The 26,867-nt window shown below is 37.5% G+C and overlaps 1 pseudogene; it reads right to left on the reverse strand.

Annotated features, from left to right (window-relative positions):
• Window positions 1-23,858: 23,858 nt before the first annotated feature.
• On the reverse strand, window positions 23,859-24,527 carry LOC110204075 (glycogenin-1 pseudogene; annotated as a pseudogene).
• Window positions 24,528-26,867: the final 2,340 nt, after the last annotated feature.

Below are 26,867 nucleotides of genomic sequence, written 5' to 3' on the forward strand. Positions count from 1 at the left end.
CTGTTACACTAAATAAATCATGGTATATTAATATACTGGAAGCTATGATGCACAAGAATTGATGAAACAGCCAGGTTCAGAGAAAACTGGGAAAACATCTATGAACTGCTCAGAGAGGAGTAGCACTAGGTGAACAATTTATACGATGACAGCATCACTACAGAGAAAAATAATTTTGAAAAGAATTTAGAATTAGTTCAATACAATATATACAACATGAATCCAGAGGATTGAAGATGAAACCATACCTCTCATCTCAGCCACAGAAATGATGATCTTAAAATTAAAACAAAAGGGCATGCACTTTTAAGTAAGGCCTAAGTGGGAATTTTTTTCCTGAAATCAAACGTTCAAGAGTGAAATACTTGGGGATCAAACAACACATCATGGTAACTGCATAGTATTTCTCACTGCCATCACTATTAATAACGGAGACCTACCTAACCCCTTCCCAAAAGCGTGGCAGACCCAGCGCATTCAGTAGTCATTGAGGGTGATTCTCTAGAGGAATCTTTGCACCTTTACAGGAGAGGAGCAAGAGACCCAGGAAGTCTCACACCTCTGCCAAGCTCCACCAGCTGAAAATTACACTGAATACCTACAAAGACAGAGAGATTGCATTTAAAGACAACAGTCATGTCACACCAAAACAACAGTGTCTCTCCATGTGCAAAATTCTACCTTGGAAAATGATCAGAATAAAATGCCAATTCAGGAAGGCAAGGAAAGATTTGCATAAAATGACAAAGAGCAAAGTGAGCAGGACCAAGAGTTTCTACACAGTAAAAGCAATATTGTTTTAAGAACAATTTTGAGCAACGAAGTAATTTTGAGTATTATGAATACACAAATTAAAATAAAGGACATAGGAAGGAACAGGCTAACTGTCCAGGAAGGAACTGATAAATAGAAGTGTATAAATAGAATAAGTGTACATATATATACATAAACATATTTTGATGTAATGGTTGCCATCCACATCTAGGGGTGGGGAGGTGGGGCAGGAGAAAAATTTACGTGATATATTGTTGTATATTTGGAGGGAATGGCAAGTTGTACATGGTAGTTTTGCAGTTTCATGTCCAATCATCTTTTTTATGGTACTGTGTTATAAAATGTTTGTTTTGTTCTATGAATTAAAAAGAAAGTAATTTTTTTTAATCCAATTCAGGAGGCAACTAGGTGGTGTAATTGACAAAGCACAGACACTGGGATATCCGGATCTGAGTTCAAATCCAGCCTCACACACTTGACATTTAACTAGCTGTGTGACCCTGGGCAACTCACTTAACCCCGGTTGCATCATCGAAAAAAAAATCCAATCAGCCGAAATTCCAGTGTGGAATCTCCACAAGGTCAGTCTTCAGGATAAAGAAGAAGCCACACAAGACTGAAGCCCCTCTCCTGCAGCTAAAGATTCTGGGCTGGTTTTCATACCAAGGGAGAAAGAAATCTGCATGTTTTACCTTCTTCAACAAGAGAAAAAACAGCTGCCATCTCCTTTGGGTTAGTCCTCTCCCTGAAATGCAAAAGAAAGATCCTCCAGAACTGGCTCTAAAGCCCTGGAGAACATATTATGACACTAAGAATATAAAATATTAGCTTATATCAGTTTGCTCGCTGTCTTGGGGAGAAGGTGGGGAGGGAAGGGGAGAAAAATTTAAAACTCAAAAGCTTGTGGAAGTGATTGTTGATCATTCAAAAGGACTTAATAATTAAAAAAAGAAAAAAATAACATTCAATATTGATGTTGAGAAAGACAGTGTCTGTCCTTCCTGACAAGATACAAGGAGACACCTTGTTTTCCAGAGCTAAGGCCCAGCAAGCAGGCTGTGCCCTGAGCTTCCTTTGAAAACAATCCTTTGTGCTCACCCTCAGCATGATCTCAGCCACAGCAAAATCCCAGAATTGTTACACACCAGCATTAGGTGAACTCTGAGTATGGACAAGCACCATTAGTACCCATGTTGCAGTCATGAAGCCCTGCTTTGAATCAAATTTGTCACATTATTAATTTTACCCTTGTCAATGTCAGAGGTCACTACTTAGCCATTAGTATAAATACTGAGATCTCCCCACAATGCTTCAAGTCCTACACTAGGGATGGAGCTCCGGTATATGTGTCCATGATTGCAAGCCATTTTCCATCACTTTGAAATTAAACTTCTGTCTGCTTCCTGACTCTCCTGTCTCTATCCTGCTTTGTTTGATGCCTGCCACGCACATATTAGAGACCAGCTCCGGCCTCATTGAAATTACCCATCATTCCAACTGTTTTCATACTAAGAGAATGCTTATAAAGCATTTCTGTTTCTGATATTTTCTGAGTCAATCTCCTTCTATTTCTGACTGATTTTGAACTGAATTTCCTCATGGGTTACTTTTTTCTCAGTATCTCTGCCCCTGTCCTTTGGCTCCCATGCTTCATTCTAGTGCCCTTTCTTATTTTTAGAATTGGAATACACATATTTATATTTATATATGCACATACACATACACATGTACATATATACTTATACATACATACATATTATTAAATATATATGTATAAGAAAACTTAGAAGGAAGCAAATATGGATAGTTCTAAACAAAATGCATAGTATATAGGCTTTCTTGAAGTGGAAATTTATTGCTGTATATTTTGAATCATCTCATGTTTTGCTGTGCAAATGGGAATGCATTTATTTTTTCTTTTCTTCTTTTATTATATTTTTGACATTTAACTTTATACTGTTCCTCTTTCTTTTCTTCTGTGTTTTGGTATTTGTTCAAAGTAATTTAAGTTTTAAAAAATACTTGGGATCTGCCTGTTATTTACCTCTAGTGCTAATCATGTTCTCTCATATCCCTCTTCCAGCTGGAGGAATTAAGGCATGAAAGAGACAGGAGATGTTCTGTAGGCTTCATTGTCTGTTTCTAACAGAAGCTCCTTGTGTATGCTGGGGCAGTGACACAGTTCTCTAGAGGCATGAGTTTGTCTTCTCCATTGTCAGGGGTAGAGCATTTTGGACTGAGCTTCAAAATGAAGGCACCTCTCTCCTTACTCAGAGCTCCCAAGTCTGCTGTCACTAAGTCCTCAAGAGATAAAGTATTTTTCCCTGCTCTTTTCAACTTTCTCTTTCTTCTCTACTGAGCAGGGAATGAGGTAGGTCAGTACTGTTATTCCATAGGGGAGAGGGGGTGAGGGTGGTAAAGTAAGGGTAGGGGTTTATGAGGTCCATTAGGACCTTTCCAAAAAATAAATTAGTTTTGTATCAGGCATTGGGATTATGAAATCTTATATAGTGCGTAGAATCTGAACTGTGTCAATTTTGTATGTTTTTTTTCTTCCTTCACTGGCACAGGACTTGTATTTTCATTTTACTGTCACTGCTTCATTATTTTAGAAAGAAATTAAAATTCAATGGATTATGTAGAATGTAGTTAAATTTTACTAACGAATCCTTTTCCCTTTTTTATTCTCTTTGGGATATAGACCTAGCAGTAGTGTTGCTGGATGAAAGGGTATCCTTGTGTGGTGGCAAAGAACTGAAAATTGAGGGGTTGCCCATCAATTGAGGAATGGCAGGACAAACTGTGATATATGATTGTGATGGAAAATTCTTGTGCTCTAAAAAATGATGAGCAGGATGATTTCAGAAAAACCTAGAAAGACTTGCATGAACTGATGTAAAGTGAATTGAGCAGAACCAGGAGAACAGTGGATACATTAACAGCAAAATTGTATGAGGAAGTGCTGTCACTGACTTGGCTGCTCTCAGCAATAGAACAATCTAGTACAATCCCAAAGGACTCATGATGAAGCATTCTGTCCATCTCCAGAGAAAGAACTGATATTGACTGAATGCAGACTGAAGCATGACAATTTTTCACTTTCTTTCTTTCACTTTTTTTTATTCAAGTCTTCTTGTAGAAAATCACTAACATGGAAATGTTTTACATGATTGCACACACATGTATAATGTACATTGGATTGCTTACTGTTTCAAGGATGGGGAAGGGTAGGAAAGGAGGATAGGAAGGATAAAATTTGCAACTCAAAACTTTTTTTAAAAACTTTGAAAATTGTTTTAACATATAATTTGGGAAAAATAAAACACAACAATAATAAATAGAATATAGTTAAGTTGTTATAAAGGTGGAAAATTTCTGTCAGTCCTATTCAGACAGTATGCTTTCAGGTCTATGTGACCTCATTCTCCTTAAAACATGGTTTTCATGCAGCAGCTACGTGGTGTAGTGGACAGAGCAATGGCCTTGAATTCAGAAGGACCTGAGTTCAAATCTGGGCTCAGATACATAACACTTAACTAACTGTGTGACCCTGGGCAAGTCACTTAACCCCATTGCCTAGACAAAAAAAAAAAAACGAAAACAAAACAAACAAAAAAAAACCACGCTTTTCAGTTTCCCTGAAGATGATTGAAATCCCTTTAATAAAGGAGTAAAGAAATTTATGTCAATAATTGATCAGACTTCTTCTGGACATGGATCTCTTTGCCTTCTAAGTCACAAGGGCTGCCTAGCTCACTCTTTTGATTGTTGTTTCTTTGAAAACCTAATGCCTGCATAACTCTCTTTAGGAAGATCAACACACTCAGCTGATCTCATGGAAAGAGAGACTACATATCGTCTTCATACATCATCATGATGATAACAATAATAATAATTACCTTTCATATTGCTCTTTAAGGTTTGCAAAGAGCTTTAGAAATACTATCACTTTTTATCCTCACAACCCTGGGAGAGTCTATTCAGTGTGCAAAATTTCTTAAAGGATTTTCCAGGGTGAGAAACACATACAATACACATTCACTGCAAGAGCAATATTTCCTACTTTTCGGAATCTCTAAATCCCTCGGCACCGTTTTTTAACCATTTCAACCATTTTACTTTTAGTGTACTTTCTGAAGAAAAGGCAAAAATTCTCGAGAAGGCTAAATTCTGTTAATGTGCATTTGACTCAGTACCCCTACAATTTCTTCTATAACTCGATAATAATCAAAACCCTACCCCCTGTTCTTCAACCTTTTCTTTTTTGTGTGCTTTTCCAATTTAATTTTTAATTTTTTAAAATTTTTATTCATTTTAAACTTAAATACAAAAAACCAAAACAAGAGCTTTTACACAGCACAACGAAAAAGAGGATTCAGTATACACAATTAATTTCCATTTTATTGTTTACTTTTTTAAAAAACTCTGTAATACTACATATCATTTTCAAAGCTACCCTGGTTTTCTGTATTTCTTTCTAGATTTTATTTTGTTCTCTGCTGTGCACTTTTTTTCTCCCTCCCTTCCCATCTCGCAGATGGCTGCGATTACACACAAATATGTTTGTGTGTCTGTTTGTACATGTGTGTGTATATATGTATATGTATTTATGTATTTGTATGTATGTAAAACCATACTAAACATTCTTCTACTTATCAGTTCTTTCTATGGGTATGGATAGTATATTCCTTCATATGTCCTTTGTAGTTCATTTGCGTATTTATAATACTCCAAAAGACAGTCATTCATAGTTGTTTTGCTGTTGCTGCGTACAATGTTCTTCTGGTTCTGCTTATTTCACTCTTCATTATTTCAGCCTTTCAATGTTTTATCTACAATCTATCCACTTATCATTTCTTATGACACAGTAGTATTCTGTCATAATCAAATATCACAACTTGTTTGGCCATTCCCCAATTGATGAGCGATCCACTGAATTTCCAGTCCTTTGAGAGCTGCTATGAATTATTTTAGAACACATGATTCTTTTTCCTTTTTCCTTAAATTAGCTTGGAAACAGATTTAATAGTAGTATTCCAGGGACAGAGATTATAAACAGTTTTCTAACTCTTTGGACATAATTCCAGGTGACTCGATAAAATGGTTGGATCAGTTCACAGTTCCACCAACAGTGAATGTGTTCCAATTATTCCATATCCCCTCCAACATTTTATCTTATCTGATAGGTTTAAGGTAATATCTTAAAGTTGGTTTAATGATGATTTAGAGCATTTTTCGTATGACTATAGTTTTGATTTCTTCATTGAAAAACTGCCTGTTCATATCCTTTCACAATTTATATATTGGGAGATGACTTATATTCTTACAAATTAGACAAAGGATTTACTTAGCATATATGAAACATTTATCTGAGAAAGCATCTTTAAAATTTTTCCCCCAATTTTCTGTTTTCCTTCTGATCTTGGCCACATTGGTTTTATTTGTACAAAACCTTTTTGATTTGATGTAATTGATATTCATTTTATGCCACACAATGCCCTGTATTTCTTCTTTATTCATAAGGTGCCTTCCACCCCATAAGTCTAATAGGTAAAATGGGCCATATTCTTCTAATTTTGATAATTTCAACCTATCTATCTAGGTCCTGCATACATTTTGAACTTATCTTATGTCAAAGTTTAGATCCCAAGGGAAGATCATCATAAGTATATCAATTTCATGAGAGTATGCCTGCCAAGTTCTAGATAATGGACCATGGTCTTCTGCTCTCCTATTCACCAATGGAGTGGAAAAAAGCTGTGTGCTTGCTCCCATGCTTTTTAGCATGATTTTTTCAGCCATGTTGTCAAACACCTTCAATGAGGACATATAAGCATCAAAATCAGCTCCAGCACTGATGGTAAATTGTTCAACTTGAAAAGCTTACAAGCCAAGACCAAAGTAGAGGAAGTGTCAATGCATGATTTTCTGTTTGCAGATGACTGTGAACTCAATGCGGCCTCTAAAGCTGAGGTACAGCAAAGAATGGATCTGTTCTCTGTTGTTTGTGCTCATTTTGGTCTAACAACACCAACAATGCTCAGATGTTCCAGCAACCACCACCATGCCATCCATACATGGAACCACTGGTCACAGCAAATGGAGTTTTGCAGGAGGTGGATAAGTTCACTTACCTTGGCAGAATACTTTCCAGGGATGTACACATTGATAATGAGGTTGATGTATGCATTGCCAGAGCTAGTTCAGTACTTGGGAGCCTTCAAAGGAAAGAGTGTAAGACAAGAGATATAAGACTTACTGCCAAACACAAGGACTAGAGAGCTGCTGGGCTAACCCCATTGTTGTATGCCTGTGAAACTTACACAATACACCAGCACCATGCCAGAAAAAATAAACTGCTTCCATTTGTACTGTCTTAAGAAGATTCTGAAGATCACCTGGTAACATAAGATACCACACACTCAGGTGTTTTTTGAGCTGAACTGCCAAGCATTCAAACTCTACTGCAGAGAGCACAGCTTCAGTGGACTGGCCACATCATTCAAATGCCAAACGTGTGCTTTCCAAAAAGACTGTCTTATGGGGAGCTCACACAGAGCAAGTGCTCATATCAGGGTCAGAAAAAATGATGAAGATCTCTTATGAATTTTAGAAATGGAGCAGCTAGGTGGCACAGGGGATAGAGCACCAGCCCTGGAGTCAGGAGCACCTGAGTTCAAATTCGGCCTCAGACCAAACATGACATTTACTAGCTGTGTGACCCTGGGCAACTCACTTAATCCAAACTGTCTGAAAACAATAAAAAAATTGAGAATGTTGGAATTGATTATGTGACACTGGCACAGGACAGTGGCATGTTCTCATCAGAGAAGGTGCTGTGCCCTAGGGTCAAAGCAAAATTGAAGAAGCTCAAAAGAAATGCAAGATGTGCAAATTTAGAGAATCCACCCCAAATGTTCACAGGTGGACTATTTGTGCCCAACTTGTGGTAGAGCATTCTGAGCTTGTATTGGTCTGATCAACCACAGTCAGATGCACTGTAACTTGACTCTAACATAGTGATGTCATTTTGGTCCTCTTTGAAAACAAAGGACAACCACTAACCAATCTTGGTAAATGGTATGACATTGGTCTTATTACATTGGCCCAGTTTGTGTCACACTGCTCTTCACCTTCCCCAACAATTTTGACCAATAAGAAATTCTTATCCCAAAAGCTTAAATTTTCACATTTATCAACTACAGGTTTACTATTGTCATTTGCTGCATGTCTACACTGTTCCACTGATCAGTTCATGTAATTCTTTCTATGCATATGTGAGAGCATCCTGCTCAATGTTTCTTATAGTACAATAGCTTTCCGTCACAATCACACAGCACAACTGGTTCATCCATTTCCCCAATTGACTGACATTTCCACAATTACCAGTTCTTTGCCACCACAAAGATAGCTGCTATAAATATTTTAGAACATCTAAGTTATTTTCCTTTTTCCCAAATCATCTTTGGAAATAGACCTAGTAGTGGTATTGTGGGGTGAAAGGGTATAGGCAGTTTAATAACTCGGTGAGCATAACTCAAGTTAGCTCTCCAAAATGATCACAATTCCACCAATAATGAATATGTGTCCCAAGAACTGTAAGAATACATTCCGTTTCTAACTTCCTATTTTCACTGCTAAGTCTTTACTCTTATGCATAGTGCCACCGGAAGTAAACATTCAAAAAACTCACTCATCCCCAAAATGCATAGAACTGCATGCTACCTTACAACATACAGAAAACTGGTTTTTTAAAAAAAACATTTAAAGAGAGGTTAAAAGGGTACCATCATTTCTGGTAACAGTTATTAAAGTTGTGACTCAATTTGACAGTATTACATTGCTATTCCATAAAAGAAGAACTGGGACCACTAGGACAGTCTCTGATCAATCCTGAAATATCTATATGCGACAGAAATTTTTCAAGGCAAATATTAGTGGCTTTCCCATTTATCTTTATAAAGAGAAATGATTGGAGCCCAGTTCTTCAGGTTTCAGAAACTGAGGCCCATAGTTTAATGACTTCATTCCCACTCACCAAATTTATTTGTAATTCACATTAAATAAAGAGTTTCTTCAATATTCTCTGAATGTGAGGAGCCAATTAGTTGACCAGAAAATGAGCTTTTTACTTCTTGACTTCTGTCCAGTTTCCAACTTTAGTACTATAAATGTACAAATGAGGAGCTTTAGTCACAGCCACTAACAACTATAATGAACCATATGCAACACTTTTCTAGATGCTACATTATCTAGAGCCTGCCTGTGCTGTCAGTGTTGGCATAAAGAAAACTGTGGTGTTCCTACTGGAATTGAATGTCCAGTTTCTCCTTCATATTGTTGAAGAAATTTGCTCCTATGGAATCAGCTGGCCTTGCTTCCACCACTACTTATGTTCACCCAAGGATAAAAATGGTTGGAATGGAGGGCTGAAGTCCCCTGTGGTAATATGTGAGATTGCATCTAGGACTTTCTCTGTGAGGGTATCTTTGCCAACACCAAACTGCTAGAGAAAGGCAAAATGTTGGTGTTGAAGATATCCCACCAAACAGTGAGGAATTGTGAGTCATAGTGGGTTCATAAATGTCATTCATGCAACTTTTCATTTGGGGGTTAGAGTATAATTCCATGACTTGATTCATCTCAGGAGATGCATGAATTCTGCCTTGCCCCAAGTGCCTTAAATGCTGGATGGTAGAAATATATAATAATGCTGCTTAGGTTATAAATAAATGCCAGGTGCTTTCTGATATTTGTTGTTGCCCAACAGTTAAAGAAGATGTTCCTCAAACTCTGATCCCCAAAACCAAAGCTGCCCTGTTTAGAAGCCATGCATAACAGCTGACTGTATATCTCAGCAGAAGATCAATAAACAAAGAGTGGAATTGAAACAGTCAGACCAATCTGAGTTTGGTGATACCAATACCTTCTCTCTCTCTCTCTCTCTCTCTCAAAAAGCTTGTCAACATTTGCCAGTACCAGAGTATCTGCCTCCATGAACACACATTATGAATTGTGTATTAGTGACAAGAAGTAGAGATTGTGTCTTTTCATTAAGGTTAGAGGAGCTGGATAGTCACTGTCTGAGATGATGATCATGATAACTACATTGAAAATCTTTTCTCAACTTTCATGTTATGGAGCTGAGAAGGCAGTCACTGCTCAATGTTGACTAGAGGAACCCAAGGCACTGTGATGAGAGGGCACCTGAGTGGAACATCTAGATCTTCCTTTCTTTTAAAAAATAATTTAAATCCTTTTTAATAAGTTATTCCAGCAAGGTTTATCCACTTGCCTTAATAGTTTTTTGGCTATATTGGTCAGTCAATCACTAGAAGTTCCTCATGCAATGTCATTTTCATTCATGATTCAAGGTCCTAAAATCTCTTCAATTGGATTAACGAAATTTCTCACATCAAATAAAGGAGAAAAGTATAAACATTTCTTTACATTTCCTTACAAAATAGGAATGGGACACTCATTAGTCTCTATGTAAAGTCATGTTTATGCATTTGAGAGAAATAATTATTTCTCTCTTACATTTAATAACTGTTTCTTTAAATAAGGCCAAGGTTTTGCCCTTCTTCTTCCTCATCCAGAAGTCACTCCCTGTGGGTTACTCAGGCAGCCCTTGAAGGGCTGATACTGAGAGGAAGAGCTCAGGTCTGTTCAAAAGGTAAAGTTTGGTGAATTAATGGATTGAAGCCCATTGTGATTTACTCACACAAGTCTGGTAAAATGTGGATTCTCCCTTTTGTCAGATGAGGACATGGATCCAAATAATTCTCTTTGACCAAAACCAAGTGATTGGAATCATATACCCCACACCCTCAGTAGCATAGGTCCATGTCTCAGTATAATATTCATTCTCTTCTTGTTGACCAATCAGAGTTGATTTCAGCTCTCAAGAACACACATTTTTCCATGTTGAATGGGTTCATGAGGGTTTTTTTTTCAAAGAGATATGGCCAAATGGCCATCCTTTTATCAATAACATGCTAGCATTATTAATAAAATGATTAATTATTGAGGAGCTATGCCTCTCAAACTTTTTATATGTCACACATAATGTATGTGAGATTTCCGCATGCATATAATACTGAGAAAATTAAAATTAAAATGGATCTGTTGAGCTTTAGAGGTGTAGGAGAGCTGGGACCCCAAAAATCACAGCACCCAGGTCCTGCAGAAATGAATTCAAAAGAAGCCTTCTTTCAGCCAAAGACAAGGTTTATTAGAACATTGCGTTGGGTGAGATTTAAAGAATGTCCCAGATTGGACACACTCTGGAGGAATCTAAGCATGTGTATTGCTAATGCAACTGGGCCAAATGTTAAGAATCTGAGTCCCTTAAGGAGGAAAGACAGAACTTTTATAGAGAAAGACTTTGGGTAGGATTTAGGAGTGGCCAAGTAGTCTGGGGTGACTGGAGGAGGAGTCTAAGGAGGATTTCATGGGAGTGGCCAGTAAGCTGGGGATACTGTGAGGTAGCAAAATGCCAGGGACCTGGACCATGTGACCAAGGGAGAATCGTGTTGTTCCCCACACTTCAGCTATGTAAAAAATCATGTTGACCTCAAGCCCCTGATGTCACCTATCCTGTTCTGTTCTTTGTTCTGTATTTGCCAAAGTCTATACAAGGGGAGCTGGTTTTTTGCTTGTGATCTTTGGCTGGGGACTGAGGTAGTTATTGACCCATCTTGTTCTCAGGTTACCAACCTTGATAATAGAATGTTATCTTGCTTAGAGAAAGGTGCCATAATTTACTTTTTGTTGAATTTAATTCAAATAATACTCAATAATTTCTAATACCTCATGTCAATATGTCAAAATGTCAGAGCATTTACTCATTCTGTATATAACATGGAAAATACAAATACAACAAATCTCAGCAATATCGGAGAGCCTCATTGAAAACGAAACAGAAGGTCAAATCAGCAACAAGAATTTTTCTATTGAGCATAGTAAATTACGTGCCAAGCACAGTGCTAAGTACTAGGGATATTAAGACAGGCAAAAAATTGTCCTGTTTTTAAGGAAGTCAGTCTCATTCAGAGAGACATGAAAATAATACTGCACCATCAATCTATCCCCCTGTGTGTGTGTGTGTGTGTGTGTGTGTGTGAGTGAGTGAGTTTGTGTGTATGCAGCTTAAAGATACTGGAATTAGAGAGGACAGGGAAAGTAGAAGGTGGGGAGTATTTTAGGTAAGATTTAAGGAGGTCAAGGAGGCCAGAAGGCAGGGATGAGGAGCAGAAAAATTCCAGCCAGTAAAAATACACAGCAGAAAGATGGAATCTGTTATGAAAGGAACAGCAAGGAGATCAGTGCCATTGGATTGATGAGTATGTGCAAAGGACTAAGGTAGAATAAGACAGGAAGGAGCCAGGCTACAAAAGGATTGAAAAGCCAAATCAGAACTTATATTTTATCCTGGAGTCACCAGAATTTGGGGAACATGGTCAGATCTATGTTTTAGGAAGGTGATATTAATAGCTCCAGTTCAGTGTGGACTGGAGTGAAGAGAGTACTAAGGCTGGGAGAACAAACATCAGGCTAGCACAAGAGTCCAGGGGTGAATTGGTAAAGGCCTACCTCAAGGTGGTTGAAGTACCTTGAGGAGAGAAAGGAGAGTATACTAGATTTGTAATAAAAGTAGAATGGACAGTACCTAAATACCAAATGATTTGAGGGTAGAGGTGGGACTGAGAGTGAGTCACTAAGAATGATGGCTAGGTACTGGAAAAGTTCCTTTCTCCTGGGATAGAAGAAAAAACACACAAGCCATAAATAAAAATTCACTCTACACCTGTTGCTGGATCTAGGTATCTTTTACTCTGTGCATCATGAGCTCAGTCCACTTCTTGCCTCACTGTAACCTCACCTCCAGGCAGGGGAAGGTTTTATCTGGTCTCACATTGCTTTTCCTCACTGTGTCTCTTGCACAGTAATACACAGCTGTGTTCTCAGTCTCTACGGAAGTCATTTGTAGATATGACATGCTGTTGCCATTATCTCTGGAGATGGTGAATCGGCCTTTCACAGAGTCTGCACAGTATGTACTACTACTAGTACTAATGTATGCAACCCATTCCAGTCCCTTCCCCCGGAGCCTGGTGGACCCAGCTCATCCTGTAGCCACTGAAAGTAAATCCAGAACCTTTGCAGGAGAGACTAAGAGATCCCCCAGGCTGTATCACATCTCCCCCAGACTCCAAAAGCTCCACATCACACTGGACATCTGCAACACAGAGACATTGAATTAAAGTCAATCATCAAATGAAGTCACCACTTCATATTGTCCCTTCCTTTCCATAAAGCTACCTTGGAAAATAGTCATAAGGAAAATCCAGTTCAGCCTAAATTTCATGGTGCGTTTCCAGATAAGTCCTCTGCAGGGAAGGACGCAAAGAGCTTGAGCTTGTCTCCCAGAGGAGTTACAGGTACAGATTTGGGGCTGCTTTCATCCCAGTAGGGAGGGAACCAATTTGCATGTCTTGCTCTATTCAAAAAGAGGAAGAACACCTTCTTCCTCCCAGGGAGAAGTTCCTTTCCTGAACTTCTGACAGTTCTCTTAGAGCTAGTTCCAAAGCACTAGGGAATGTTGTTGACACTGAAACTTTCAGAACTGATGGTTTTGACTCAGTGTCAACCACCCCACATCACTTCAATAACTCTAAAGTGTTGGATCACATGTAGTAGGCTTTTCTGCACTCATAATAAATTTCTATCCCACCTTAGGCCCATTTCTAATTGTCAAACCTTCTCAAACATCTTCCATTTCCAATGACTAATAGATTGAACGGTCTTTTATGAATCATTTCCTTCTCAGGGTCTCTTTTACTGATCTTTGGCACTCTACTGCTTCCTAAGTCAACTTTTTCTCTCCTTTTCCCTAGGATTACATTTCACCTAAATTATTTACCCATAGTTTCAGTTATACTCACTCATTGCCTTAATAGGAATAGATCATATACCTTTTTTAAATCTTTTCTGTGGAGAAACTGAATTATGAAAGTCACAGGACCAAGGAAAGATAAAATGCTTTAATTGCAGAAAGCCCAGCCATATGAAAAAGGATTGCAGGGATCTTAGGAAGTCACTATAACAGCCCCCCAGTACTCCTTGTCCTAGGTGTCAAAGGGGAAATCATTGGGCATCACAATGGAGATCTACTTCAGATGTTAATGGGCAGACTTTAAACCCCCAGAACTTCCAGGAAGACAATTGGAGCAGCACTTTCACTGATTCAACCAGTCCCTGCTCCACACCCACAAAACTCACAATACTAGGCCTCATTCATGCCACCCCAGGTAGTGCTGGATTAGATTTAAGGTCCAGTCTTGATAAAGACATCAAGGGTGAAGTTATATGCATTCCCACTGGAGTAAATGGTCCATTACCCCCAGGGATGGTGGGTTTAATATTAGGTCATAGTTCCCAGACACTTAGGGGACTCATGGTCATCCCTGGAGTGGTGGATTCTGATTACACTGGAGAAATTGAGGTTATGGTATATGCTTTTCCTTGTTGTCATTTTTTCATTCAAAAAATGGAAAGAATAGCACAAATGATTGTAATGGACTATAAAAAACTGGGAAAGATGACAGAAAAAATAAGGGGGACAGTAGGATTTGGTGGTACAGGACTGTTTTGGTATAGAACTATCACAGATGCCAGACCAACTCTAAAAATGGAGGTACAGGGAAAGGGATTTGAAGGGTTAATAGATGCAAGAGCTGTTAAGTCACTTATCACTTTATGGGCCTGGCCTAGAGAATGTCCACTAGATCAAGGAAATGTGATGTTACAGGGAATAGGAGAAATAGACACTCCTGCACAAAACATGGCATGGCTCTCTTGGAAAGTGGAGGGGCAGCAAGGAAAAGTTAGACCATATGTATTGCCACACCTTCCATGCTGCCTCTGGGGAAGAGATTTATTGAAACACATGAAGGTTATTATAAGTAGCAAAAATTTTTAGTAGGGGTCACATCCAAAGAGAAAAGAACAGTACAGGTTCCTAAAATAACTTGGAAAGAAGGGCCCCCCATATGGGTGGACCAGTGGCTCCTTAATTTGGAAAAAATCAGGGCTCTTCAAGATATAAGAACCAGACAATTGGCAGCAGGTTGCATAGAATTTTCCAGAAGTCCATAGAATTCTTCTATATTTGCTGTTAAGAAAACATCAGGTAAATGGAGAATGTTAATGGATCTCAGATAAATCAATGCCCACATGATAACTATGGCAGCCAGGGCCGCCTTCTCGAATTGCAATCCTGGCAGACTGGGCTTTGTGGGTAATTGACTTAAAGGATTGTTTTTATACTATACCCCTTAGAGCAGAAGATTGTAAATATTTTGCATTCTCATTACCATCAGAAAACCTAAAGCAGCCTCACCAAAGATATCAGTGGAAGGTGCTTCCTCAAGGGATGAAAAATAGCCCCACCATGTGTCAGCAATATATAGCAGAACCACAAAAAGAACAATTAGCCAGTATTATGGGGATTTAAAGCTCTTACAGAGCACGGTTTAGAGATAACACCTGAAAAGATTCAAAAAGCACCTCCTTATTCATACTTAGGACAAATAGTAGGAATGAAAGAAATTCAGCCTCAGAAGATATGTATTAGACAAGATAAACTAAAAACATTAAATGATTTTCAAAAACTCCTAGGAGACATTAATTGGATCAGATCTTATTTAAAAATAGGAACTCATGAATTACAGAAACTATATGATATTCTTAGAGGTGATCCTGACCCTACATCTCCTAGAACACTTACCACCAAAGCAAAACAGCAATTAGAAAAAATATGGAAATCAATAGAAACTGCAATGGTTTATCACATAGAATCTGGTATGCCTTTAGAAGTTACAATATTAGATACCCCAGATATACCTTTTCATGTATACATCAGAAAGAGAAGTTACTGGAGTGGGTTTTTCGGCCTTAGCAGCCAAAATATACCCTTCAAACATATCCTTCTATGGTAGCAGATTTGGCTAAGAAAGCCTGCAAAAGAGTATTAAAATTAGTTGGAAATGCCCCTAATATTATACATCAGCCTTATGACAAAAAACAAATAGAAGAATTGCTCAGTCAAGACCATTCTTGGCAGGTGCTTCTTACTATTTTTCAAGGGGAAATAGACAATACATATCAATACCCAATTTTACAACTTGCTAGGAAACATCAGTGGATTATTAATATGATAGTACAAAAGAATCCCATAGTGGGAGCGCTCTGTGCCTTTACTGACACTTACCCCTAATCACATGTCAACATATTTTATTCCCCCTCATGAGAGATATGTAGCACACACACCATTAGATTCTACCCAACAAAATGAAATTTATGCTATAATGTTATTACTACAAAGATATTCTGGTCGTCTTAATATATTTTCAGACAGTAAATATGCAGTAGGAATGGTTAATAATATAGAAACTGCTCAAATTAAAGTGTCATCTAATTATAATATATTGCAACTTTTTGTGATGTTACAAAAAACTATTCTGCAATGAACTTCCCCAGTATATTGTACACATGGTCCTTCACATACGGAGCTTCCAGGACCTGTCACAAGCAGGAATCAGATAGCTGATGACCTTACTAGACAAACCTTGTTAATGTTGTCCGTTGAGGAAGCTAAGTAATCACATAATAAATTTCATCAGTCTATCTCCATGTTAAGGACACAATTTGGGATTACTAGAGAGCAGGCTGGTCAGATAATAAAATCCTGTTGCAAATGTCTTCCTTCCACCCCTACACCATATAAATTGGCTGTTTATCCATGTGGATTACATTCAGGAGAAATTTGGCAAATGGATGTTACTCATTACAGCAGTTTTGCAAAGTTACAATTTATTCATGTAACAGTTTATACTTTCTCTTCCTTCACTATGGCTACTGAACAAGCAGGAGAAGCAGTACAAAATGTTATAGATCATATGCTTCATTGCTTTTCCATTTCTGGTGTGCCTTCAGTTTTAAAAACTGATAATGGCCCTGCTTATGTTTCTCATGCATTTCCTACGTTCTGTCTTACGTTTCATATACACCACATTACCGGTATTCCTTATAATCCTACTAGTCAAGCAATTGTGGAAAGGAAAAATAGATCTCTTAAAACATTTCTTCAAAAGCAAAAAGGGGGAGAAGCCAGGGGTAGACCACGAAATCAATTGGCTCAAGCAATATATGCTTTAAATTTTCTTACTCCTGATAGAGGAGGCTGTACCCCAGCTGAAAAATACTTGAGATTACATATAGTAAAAATAAAAGACTCAAAAAAGAGTCAAGTGGAAGGACCCAAACACCAATCATTGGTTTGGGCCAGATAAATTGTTCACTTGGGGACGAGGGTATGCTTCTTCCAGATGGTGCAGAAGGACCAATATGGATCCCTGAAATTAACATCAGAATCTGTATCAGAGATGACCGGAGGTTCCAGAAACTTCAAATTTGAAAAAAAGGACAAAAGAACAAGAAAGCAGCACCCAAGGTGATGGGCAAAGTCGGCAGGACGGCTGCTGCAACTGATAATGCTGTTATAAACAATGACTATTGAAGAAAGAACTTTGCAGCTTTGTTCATACATTAATGACCCCCCATGGCCAAAACCACTCACATGGAATGACCCAGTTATTGACATTATGCCTGCAGAAATTTTTGGACAAAGGGATTGGAGAGTTAAAAATTTAGAAATGTATGATGTTTTAGGATACGATTTTAAAGGCAAAACTGGCCCATTCCCAATATGTTTTGGGATTGATGTATAGATTACTGTGTTAAATTAGAAACTGTTACTCATTCTGTTCAATTAGTTCCTCAGGGAATATATCTATGTTTGATATAGAAACTATTGGATCTGTGAAAGGGCCAGCTCATTTTTCTCCCTGGCCAGATTGTTTAATATATCTGTATTATCAGTATGACATAGATTTCCACCTGGGGTAAAATGTCATACACAGTATAGGGGTGTAGCTAATTACAATTGGGAAAGATTTGAAATATGGAATAAATTAGATCATAGTGTTGAGGGTGCAAGACAAGGGTGGACTATGCCAGGGATTGTGCCAATAAGAATGCTGTACATCAGGAGAAACTTTGGTTAGCAATGGCAGCATTTGATCCTATATACTTATGTGCTGCCACTCCCTTTAAACCTGATATTACTCTTTATAATAGAAAAAAGCTAGTTGACTGTTTACCCATGCATCAAGCACTTCTTTTGGGAAGACCCAACATCACACTGACACCTGAGGTATTCTGAAATTGCATGCAAAAATGGTATTGTAAATAGATGCTTATATTATGCACATGGAACTTGGGAATATGTAGCTATGATATTAGAAAGACCTAAATATTCTATATTTCCTACTCAAGTAGAAGAGGGATGGTTTTTAGCTCCTGCTGTACTATCTTAATCAAGAGATTTCTGTAAGAAAAAAGAGATGTGTCCAATGTGTCATTTGGGGAATTGTGTCCTTGGTATCTCTTATCTCATCCCTTATTGCATCTGCAGTAACATTTACTATGTTTACACAACAATTGCAGGATGCACGGTATACTGAAGGATTGGCTCAGAATGTGTCATTGGCACTTCAAAAACAAGGGGAAATTGATTTAGATTTTGAGAAAAAACTGGATGCATTAAAAGATACTGTGGAATTCATTGGGCATGAACTTGCAGAAACTGAATTTAGAGCTACTTTAAAATGTGATTATCGCTTTACTATGGTATGTGTTAATTCCTTTTCCATACATTGTAAAATGGGACAAGATTAAGAATCATTTAGAAGGTATTTGGCATAATAATAACCCTTCTGCTCATTTGTCCTAATATTACCTGGGAAACTGCAGACAGTCATTCCCCAGGGGCCAACCCAAAAAATCTGGCTGTAGAGATCTTAAACAAATTAAGTGCAATCAATATATTTAAAAATTTACCTGCCTTGTTACTTCATGCATTTTCTTGGGCAGTGTTATTCATCATATTATGTTTCATTATTCCCTGAATTGATACCTTAATTAAGACAAGGATCAGAGAGTTAGGAGCAGATGTTCATCTCTTCAAGCTGCTTACAAATTCGAAAAGGGAGGAGTTTGTAGAGGGCGGGCTTTAAGGGTCCTATCTCAGTTTAAGATCCAGGACAAAGCTTGACCTTTGCCAAGGCTTAACCCACAGGGCTCAATCATTTAGGAGGCAGGGCTCTTCAAATCTCTCCCTGCAAGGGAGGTTCCAGAGACATTCCCTCTCATTCTCTCAACCTTAGGCACCAGGGAAAAGTCTTGGAGTTTTACATTCCAATCTGGGAACTCTGATTACTAGAAAATAGGTATTGTCACTTATCAGGAGATATTCAGGGAGTGTCTCACAGGGATGACTCTTTCTAGCTAGGGTAGATTTTCTCTATGTAACCTGTACCCTCAGATTCATAAACTGAGTCAGTCCTTACTGATCAGCCTGGCCCACATCTTATATTTATTTCATGCCCTCCCATTTGGTGTATTCTTTGATTGCTGACAACAGCTCCTGTGGTTCATTATAGGGCCCTTACTTATTTGTACAATTGCATATATATATATATATATATATATATATATATATACACACACACACGCACATACATACATACATACATGCATGCATGTACACATACATACACACACATATATATACATTATATATATAAGAAAACTTAGAAGGAAACAAAATGGACAGCTCTGAACAAAATGCATAGTATATATTTATATAGGTTTTCCTGAAGTAGGAATTTATTGCTGTATATTTTGAATAATCTCTTCTTATGCATATTTTTTTTTATATTTATAACTTTATAATATTTCTTTGTCTTTTCTTACTGTGTATTTCAGTTTTAGTATTTGTTTAAAATAATTTAATTTTTAAAAAATAATTGGGATGTGCCTGTTATTTACCTCTAGTGCCAATCATGTTCTTTCACATCCCTCTTCCAGCCAGAGGAATTAAGGCATGAAGTGGACAGGAGATATTCTCTAGGCTTCATTGTCTGTTTCTAATAGAAGTTCATTGTGTATGGTGGGGCAGTGACACAGTTTTCTAGGGGCATGAATTTGTCTTCTCCATTGTCAAGGGTAAAATATTTTGGACTGAGCTTCCAAATGGGTGCACCTCTCTCCTTACTCAGAGCTCCCAAGTCTGCTGTCACTATGTCCTCAGGAAATAGAGTATTTTTAACTACTCCTTTCGACTCTCTCTTCCTTCTCCCATGGGGGAGAGGGTGTGAAGGTGGGGAAGTAAGGGTAGGAGTTTATGAGGTCCATTAGGACCTGTCCAAAAAACAAAGTATTTTCATATATCAGCCATTCACATTGTGAAATCTTGAATACAGAGTAAAATCTGAACTGTATCAATTTTGTATTTTTTTTTCCTTCACAGGCACATGACTTGTATTTTCATCTTTCTGTCATTGCTTCATGATCTCAGAAAAAAATTAAAATTCGATACATTATGTAGAATGTAGTTAAAATTTACAAATAGGTCCTTTTCCCTCTTTCATTCTCTTTGGGATATAGACCTAGCAGTAGCATTGCTGGATCAAAGCGTATCCTTTTGTGGTGGCCAACAACTGGAAATTAAGGGGATGCCCATCAACTGAGGAATGGCTGAACAAACTGTGATATATGATTGTGATGGAAAATTATTGTGCTCTAAAAAATGATGAGCAGGAAGATTTCAGAAATAAACTAGAAAGACTTACATGTACTGATGTAAAGTGAATTGAGCAGAACCAGGAGAATAGTGGCTACAATAACAGTGATACTGCATGAGGAAAAGCAGTGATTGACTTAGCTGTTCTCAGCAATACAACAATCTAGTATAATCCCAAAGGACTCATGATGAAGCAAGCTATCCATCTCTAGAGAAAGAACTGATATTGACTGAATGCACACTGAAGCATGCCAATTTCTCATTTTGTTTTTTCCTTTTTTTTTCCTCAAGTCTTCTTGTTCAAAATCACTAATATGGAAAGGTTTTACATGACTGCATGTACATGTATAATCTATATCAGATTGCTTACTGTTTCAGGGATAGGGAAGGGTAGGAAAGGAGAAAAAGAAGGATGAAATTTGGAACCCAAAACTTTTTTTAAAAAGTTTGAAAACTGGTTTAAAATATACTTTGGGAAATCAAAACACCATAAAATAACATTATAGATAGATAGATAGATAGATAGATAGATAGATAGATAGATAGATAGATAGATAGATAGATATAGTTAAATGGTAATAAAGATGGAAAGTTTGATTCAGTCCTATTCAGACAGCATGTTTTCACATCTATATGACCTCATTCTTCATAAAACATGCTTTTCATTTTCCCTGAAGATGACTGAAATCCCTTTAATAAAGGAGTAAAGAAATTTATGCCCATAATTCAACAGACTTGTTCTGGACATGGATCTGTTTGTCTTCTAGGTAAATCTGTGTGACTGCCTAACTCACTCTTTTGATTGTTGTTTGTTTAAAAACCTAATACTTGCATAATTCCCTTTAGCTATACCAACACATTCAGCCGATCTCATAGAAAGTTAGAGACTATATTTCTTTTTCTTCATCCAGCATCATGATGATAACAATGATAACAATTACCTTTCATATTACACTTTAAGGTTTGCAAAGAGCTTTAGAAATACTGTCACTTTTTCTCCTACCAATCCAGGGAGATACATATTATTGTTATTATTATATTCAGTGTGAGAAATCTCTTAAAGGATTTTCCAAGGTGAGAAGCACATGCAGTAGACATTCACTGTAAGATCCATCTTTCCTCCTTTTCTGAATCTCACATACCTTGGTATTATTTTTCAACCACTTCAACCATTCTACCTTTATTGTAGTTTCTGAAGAAATGGCAAAAATTCTCGAGAAGGCTAAATCCTGTTAATGTGCATTTCATTCAGTATTCCTCCCATTTCGTTTATAATTGAGGAATACTCAAAATCCTACCCCTTGTTCTCCAACCTTTTCTTTTTTGCTTGCATATTGCAATTTCTTTTTTAAAATTTTTTAAATTTTTATTCATTTTAAACTTAAATACAAAAAGACAAATGAAGAACTTCATCTATACAGCATCACGAAAAAGAGGATTCAATATAAACCAATGAATTTCCATTTCACAATTCACTTTTTAAAAACAATTATGTAATGCTACATATCATTTTCAAAGCTACCCTGATTTTCTGTATTTCTTTCTAAATTTTATTTTGTTCCCTACTGTGCACTTTTTTTCTCCCTCCCTTCCCATCTCACCTTATAGATGGCTACCATTACACCCAGATATGTTTGTGTGTGTGTTTGTATATGAGTGTGTATATATGTATATGTATTTATGTATATGTATACAAAACCATACTAAACACTCTTCCGGCCTCAGACCAAACATGACATTTCCTAGCTGTGTGACCCTGGGTAACTCACTTAATGCCAACTGCTTGAAAATTGAAAAAAAATTAAATTAACAATTTTGGAATTAATTATGTAACACTGGCACAGTACAGTAGCAGGTCCTCATCATAGAAGCTGCCGTGCTCTAGGAGCAAAGCAAAATTGAAGAAGCTCAAAAGAAATTCAAGATGTGCAAATTTAGAGAATCCACCCAAAATGTACACAGGTGGACTATTTGTGCCCAACTTGTGGTAGAGCATTCTGAGCTTGTATTGGTCTGATCAACCACAGTCAGATGCACTGTAACTTGACTCTAACATAGTGATGTCATTTTGGTCCTCTTTGAGTACAAAGGACAACCACCAGCCAATCTTGGCAAATTTGTTTTATTACATTGCCCAGTTTGTGTCAGAATGCTCCTCAGCTTTCCCAATAATTTTGACCTATATGAAATTCTTATCCCAAAACAATAAATTTTCGCATTTGTCAAATAGAAGGTAACTACAGTCATTTGATAGTGTAGTCTGCAGGTCTACTCTGTTCCACTGATCAGTTCATGTAATACATACTATGCTTTTCTTAGAGCAACTGGCTCAATATTTCTTATAGTACAATAGTACTCCATTGCCATCATGCAGTATGACTGCTTCAGCCATTTCCCCAATTGACTGACATTCACACAATTACCAGTTCGTTGCCACCACAAAGGTAGCTGCTATAAATATTTTAGAACATCTAGGTTATTTTCCTTTTTCCCTAATCATCTTTGGAAGTACACCTAGTAGTGGTGTTGCTTGGTCAAAGGGTATAAGCAGTTTAATAACTCATCGAACATAATTCAGGATTGCTCTCCAAAATGATTAGATTAGTTCACAATTCCACCAACAATGAATATGTATCCCAAGAATTGTAAGAACTCATTCAGTTTCTAACTTCTTATATTCACTGCTAAGTGTTTATTGTTATGCATAGTGCCACTGGGAGTAAACATTTAGAAAACTCACTCATCCACAAAATGCATAGAACTACATGCTACTTTAGTACTTACAGAAAACTGGTTTTTAACAAAATCTACTTTTTCAAGAGAGATTAAAAGGGTGCCATCATTTCTGGTAACAGTTATTAAAACTGTGACTCAGTTTGACAGAATTATGTTGTTATTCCATAAAAGAAGAATTGAGACCACCAGGGTAGTCTCTCATCAATCCTGAAATATCTATCTGCTACAGAAAATTTGCAAGGCAAATATTAGTGGCTTTCCCATTTCTCTTTATAAAGACAAATGGTTGGAGCCCAGTTCTTCAGGTTTCAGGAGCTGAGGCCCACAGTTTAATGACTTCATTCCCACTCACCAAATTTATTTCTAATTCACATTAAACAAAAAGTATGTTAAATTTTCTCTTAATGTTTATGTGAGGAGTCACTCAGCAATTAGTTGACCAGAAAATGAGCATTTTACTTCTTGACTTCTGTCCAGTTTTCAACTTTAGTACCATAAATGTACAAATGAGGAGCTTTAGTCAAAGCCACTAGCAACTATAATGAGCCGTATGCAACATTTTTCTAGGTGCTACATTATCTAGAACCAGTCCTGTGCTGTCAATGTTTGCATAGAGAAAACTGTGGTGTTCCTACTGGAGTTAAATGTCCAATTTCCCTGTGATATTGTCGAAGGAATTTGCTCCAATGGAATCAGCTGGCCTTGCTCCCACCACTCCTTGTGTTCACCGAAGGAGAAAAATGGTTGGGATGGAGGGCTGAGGTCCCCAATGGTCACATGTGAGATTGCTTCTGGGACTTTCTCTGTGAAGGTATCTTTGCCAACACCAAAATGTTTGTGTTGAAGATATCCCACCATACGATGAGGAATTGTGAGTCATGGTGGCATCATGAATGCCATTCCGGAAACTTTTCATTTGGAGGTTAGAGTATAATTCCATGACTTGATTCATCTCAGGAGATGCATGAATTCTGCCTTTGTCCCAAGTGCCTTAAATGCTGGATGGTAGAAGTATATAATAATCCTGCTTAGGTTATAAATAAATGCCAGGTGCTTTCTGATATTTGTTGTTGCCCAACAGTTAAAAAAGATGTTCATCAAACCCTGATCCCCACCACCAAAGCTGCCCTGTTCAGAAGCCATGCATACCAGCTGATTATATATTGCAGCAGAAGATCAATAAACAAAGACTCTGGAATTGAAACAGTCAGACGAATCTGAGTCGGGTGCTGCCAATGGCTTCTCTTTCTCTCTCTCTCTCAAAAAGCTCATCAATATTTATCAGTACCAGAGTATCTGTCTCCATGAACACACATTATGAATTCAGTGTTAGTGACCAGAAGTAGAGATTGTGTCTTTTCATTAAGGTTAGAGGAGCTGGATATTCACTGTCTGAAGTGGTGATCATGATGACTACATTGCAAATCTTTTCTAAACTTTCCTGTTATGGAGCTGAGGAAGCAGTCTCTGCTCACTGTTGAGTGCAGGAACCCAAGCTACCATGCTGAGGGCATACCTGAGTGGAACATCTGGATCTTCCTTGATTTTAAAAAAGAATTTAAATTCTTTTTAATAAATTAGTCTATCAACATTTACCCATTTGCCTTAATAATTTTTTGGCTATATTGGTCCGTCAATAACTAGAAGTTCCTCATGTAATGTCATTTTCATTCGTGATTCAAGTTCCTAAAATCTCCCCAGGTTGATTAATGAAATTTCTTACATCACCTAAAGGAGCAAAGTATAAATATTTCTTCACATTTCCTCACAAGTAATGAATGGGACACTCTTTAATCTCTATGTAAAGTCCTGTTTGTGCATTTGAGAGAAATAATTATTTTTCTCTTACATCTAATAACTATTCCTTTAAATAGAACCAAGGTTTTGCCCTTCTACTTCCTCATTCAGAAATCACTCCCTGTGGGTTACTCAGGCAGCCTTTGAAGGGCTCATACTGAGAGGGAGAACTCAGATCTGTTCAAAAGGTAAAGTTAAGTGAATTGATGGATTGAAGCCCATTGTGTTTTACTCAGACAAGTCAGGGAAAATATGGATTCTCCCTTTTATGAGATAAGGATATGTATCCAAATAATTCTCTTTCACCAAAACCAAGCGATCAAAATCATATACCCCATATCCTCAATAGAATAGGTCCCTGTCTCAGTATGATATGCCTATTCTTATTGTTGACCAATCAGAGTTGATTCCAACTCTCAAGAAAACACTTTTTTCAATGGGCATTGAATGGGTTCATGAGGGTTTTTTTTTTAAGAGAACTGGCCAAATGGCCATCCTTTTATTAATTACATGCCAGCACTATTAATAAAATAATTAAGTACTGAGAAACTATGCCTCTGAAACTTTGTATGTGTTGCACATTATGTATGTGAAAATTCTGTATGCATATAATACTGAGAAAATTAAAATTAAATGGATCTTTTGAGGTTTAGAGGAGGAGAACTGGGACCTCAAAATCACAACACTGGGGTCCTTTTCAAGTGAATTCAACCCAAGGCTTCTTTTAGCCAATGTCATGGTATATTAGAAGATTGAGGTGAGTGAGATTTAAAGAATCTGCCAGATTGGACAGACACTTAAGTAATCTAAGCGTGTGTATTGCTAATATAACTGGGCCAGATCTTAAGAATCTGAGTCCATTGAGTAGGACAGATGGATCCTATATATAGAAAAACTGTGGAAGGGATCTAGAAGTGCACAAGTAGTCTGGGTTACCTGGAGGAAGGGGTCTGAGAAGGATCAAGATGTGAGTGGCCATTAAGCTGGGGTTACTGTGAGGCAACAGAATGCAAGGGACCTGGACCATGTGACCAAGGGAGAATGGAGTCCAAATAGGATTAAATGTGGGAAGTGGCTGGGGGTAGTTGGAAGTGGCATAGGGAGGTAAGGCAATGCAGGGCTAGGCTAGGTTAAGGGTAAGAGAGAATTGGGAGATGGGGGCATAGAAGATAACAAAAGGCCAGCTGGTAAGATTAAAGCCTCAGAAGAACTAGAGATTTGAACATGTGGGAAAGTCCAGGAATTTTCCTTTTTTGAATTCAGATCCCAAAGACATAATCTTTATCTTTTAGGAGTTCAGATCCCACCTCATCAGATCCTGTATCATTTTCTTATTGATTTTCATATTTCAAGTACCATTCTCATTACCCAGAATATCCTCTTCTACTGCCACCTACTGCAAATTTAATTGTATACTCAGATATATTTTTTCATTCTCACTTCCACTTTCCTTTTTTTTTTCCAGAAGAGGGATTTGTAATTTCAGAGTCCTTATGCTTTTAGAGAGCTAGATCCAGAGATCTTTTAGAGATCATCACTATTTTGAAGGATTCAATTCCATGGAGGGAAAATCCACTAACTCTTCTCTTGGTCACCATTATAGCATAGAATCTTTGTCACAAAGCAGGAGGGGTGTCAGCCATGTCTTTTTATTTTCTGCCACTTGCTATTCTGATGATATTTGAGGTGATTCCTTCTCAATCGATTGTTTACTAAATTAAGGATAATTTAGAATACAAGTCTAAGTTGTGAATGGAGTTCAATGGCTATAGAAGGGAAAAGCTCAGAATAGTCCTCTTCAAGTACTGAGCCCATAAATCACTGTTTCAGACATGCTAATATAAGGGTCTCA

This window comes from Phascolarctos cinereus, unplaced genomic scaffold, assembly GCF_003287225.1.
Source record: "Phascolarctos cinereus isolate Bilbo 61053 unplaced genomic scaffold, phaCin_HiC Scaffold_89;HRSCAF=628, whole genome shotgun sequence".
NCBI lineage: Eukaryota > Metazoa > Chordata > Mammalia > Diprotodontia > Phascolarctidae > Phascolarctos > Phascolarctos cinereus.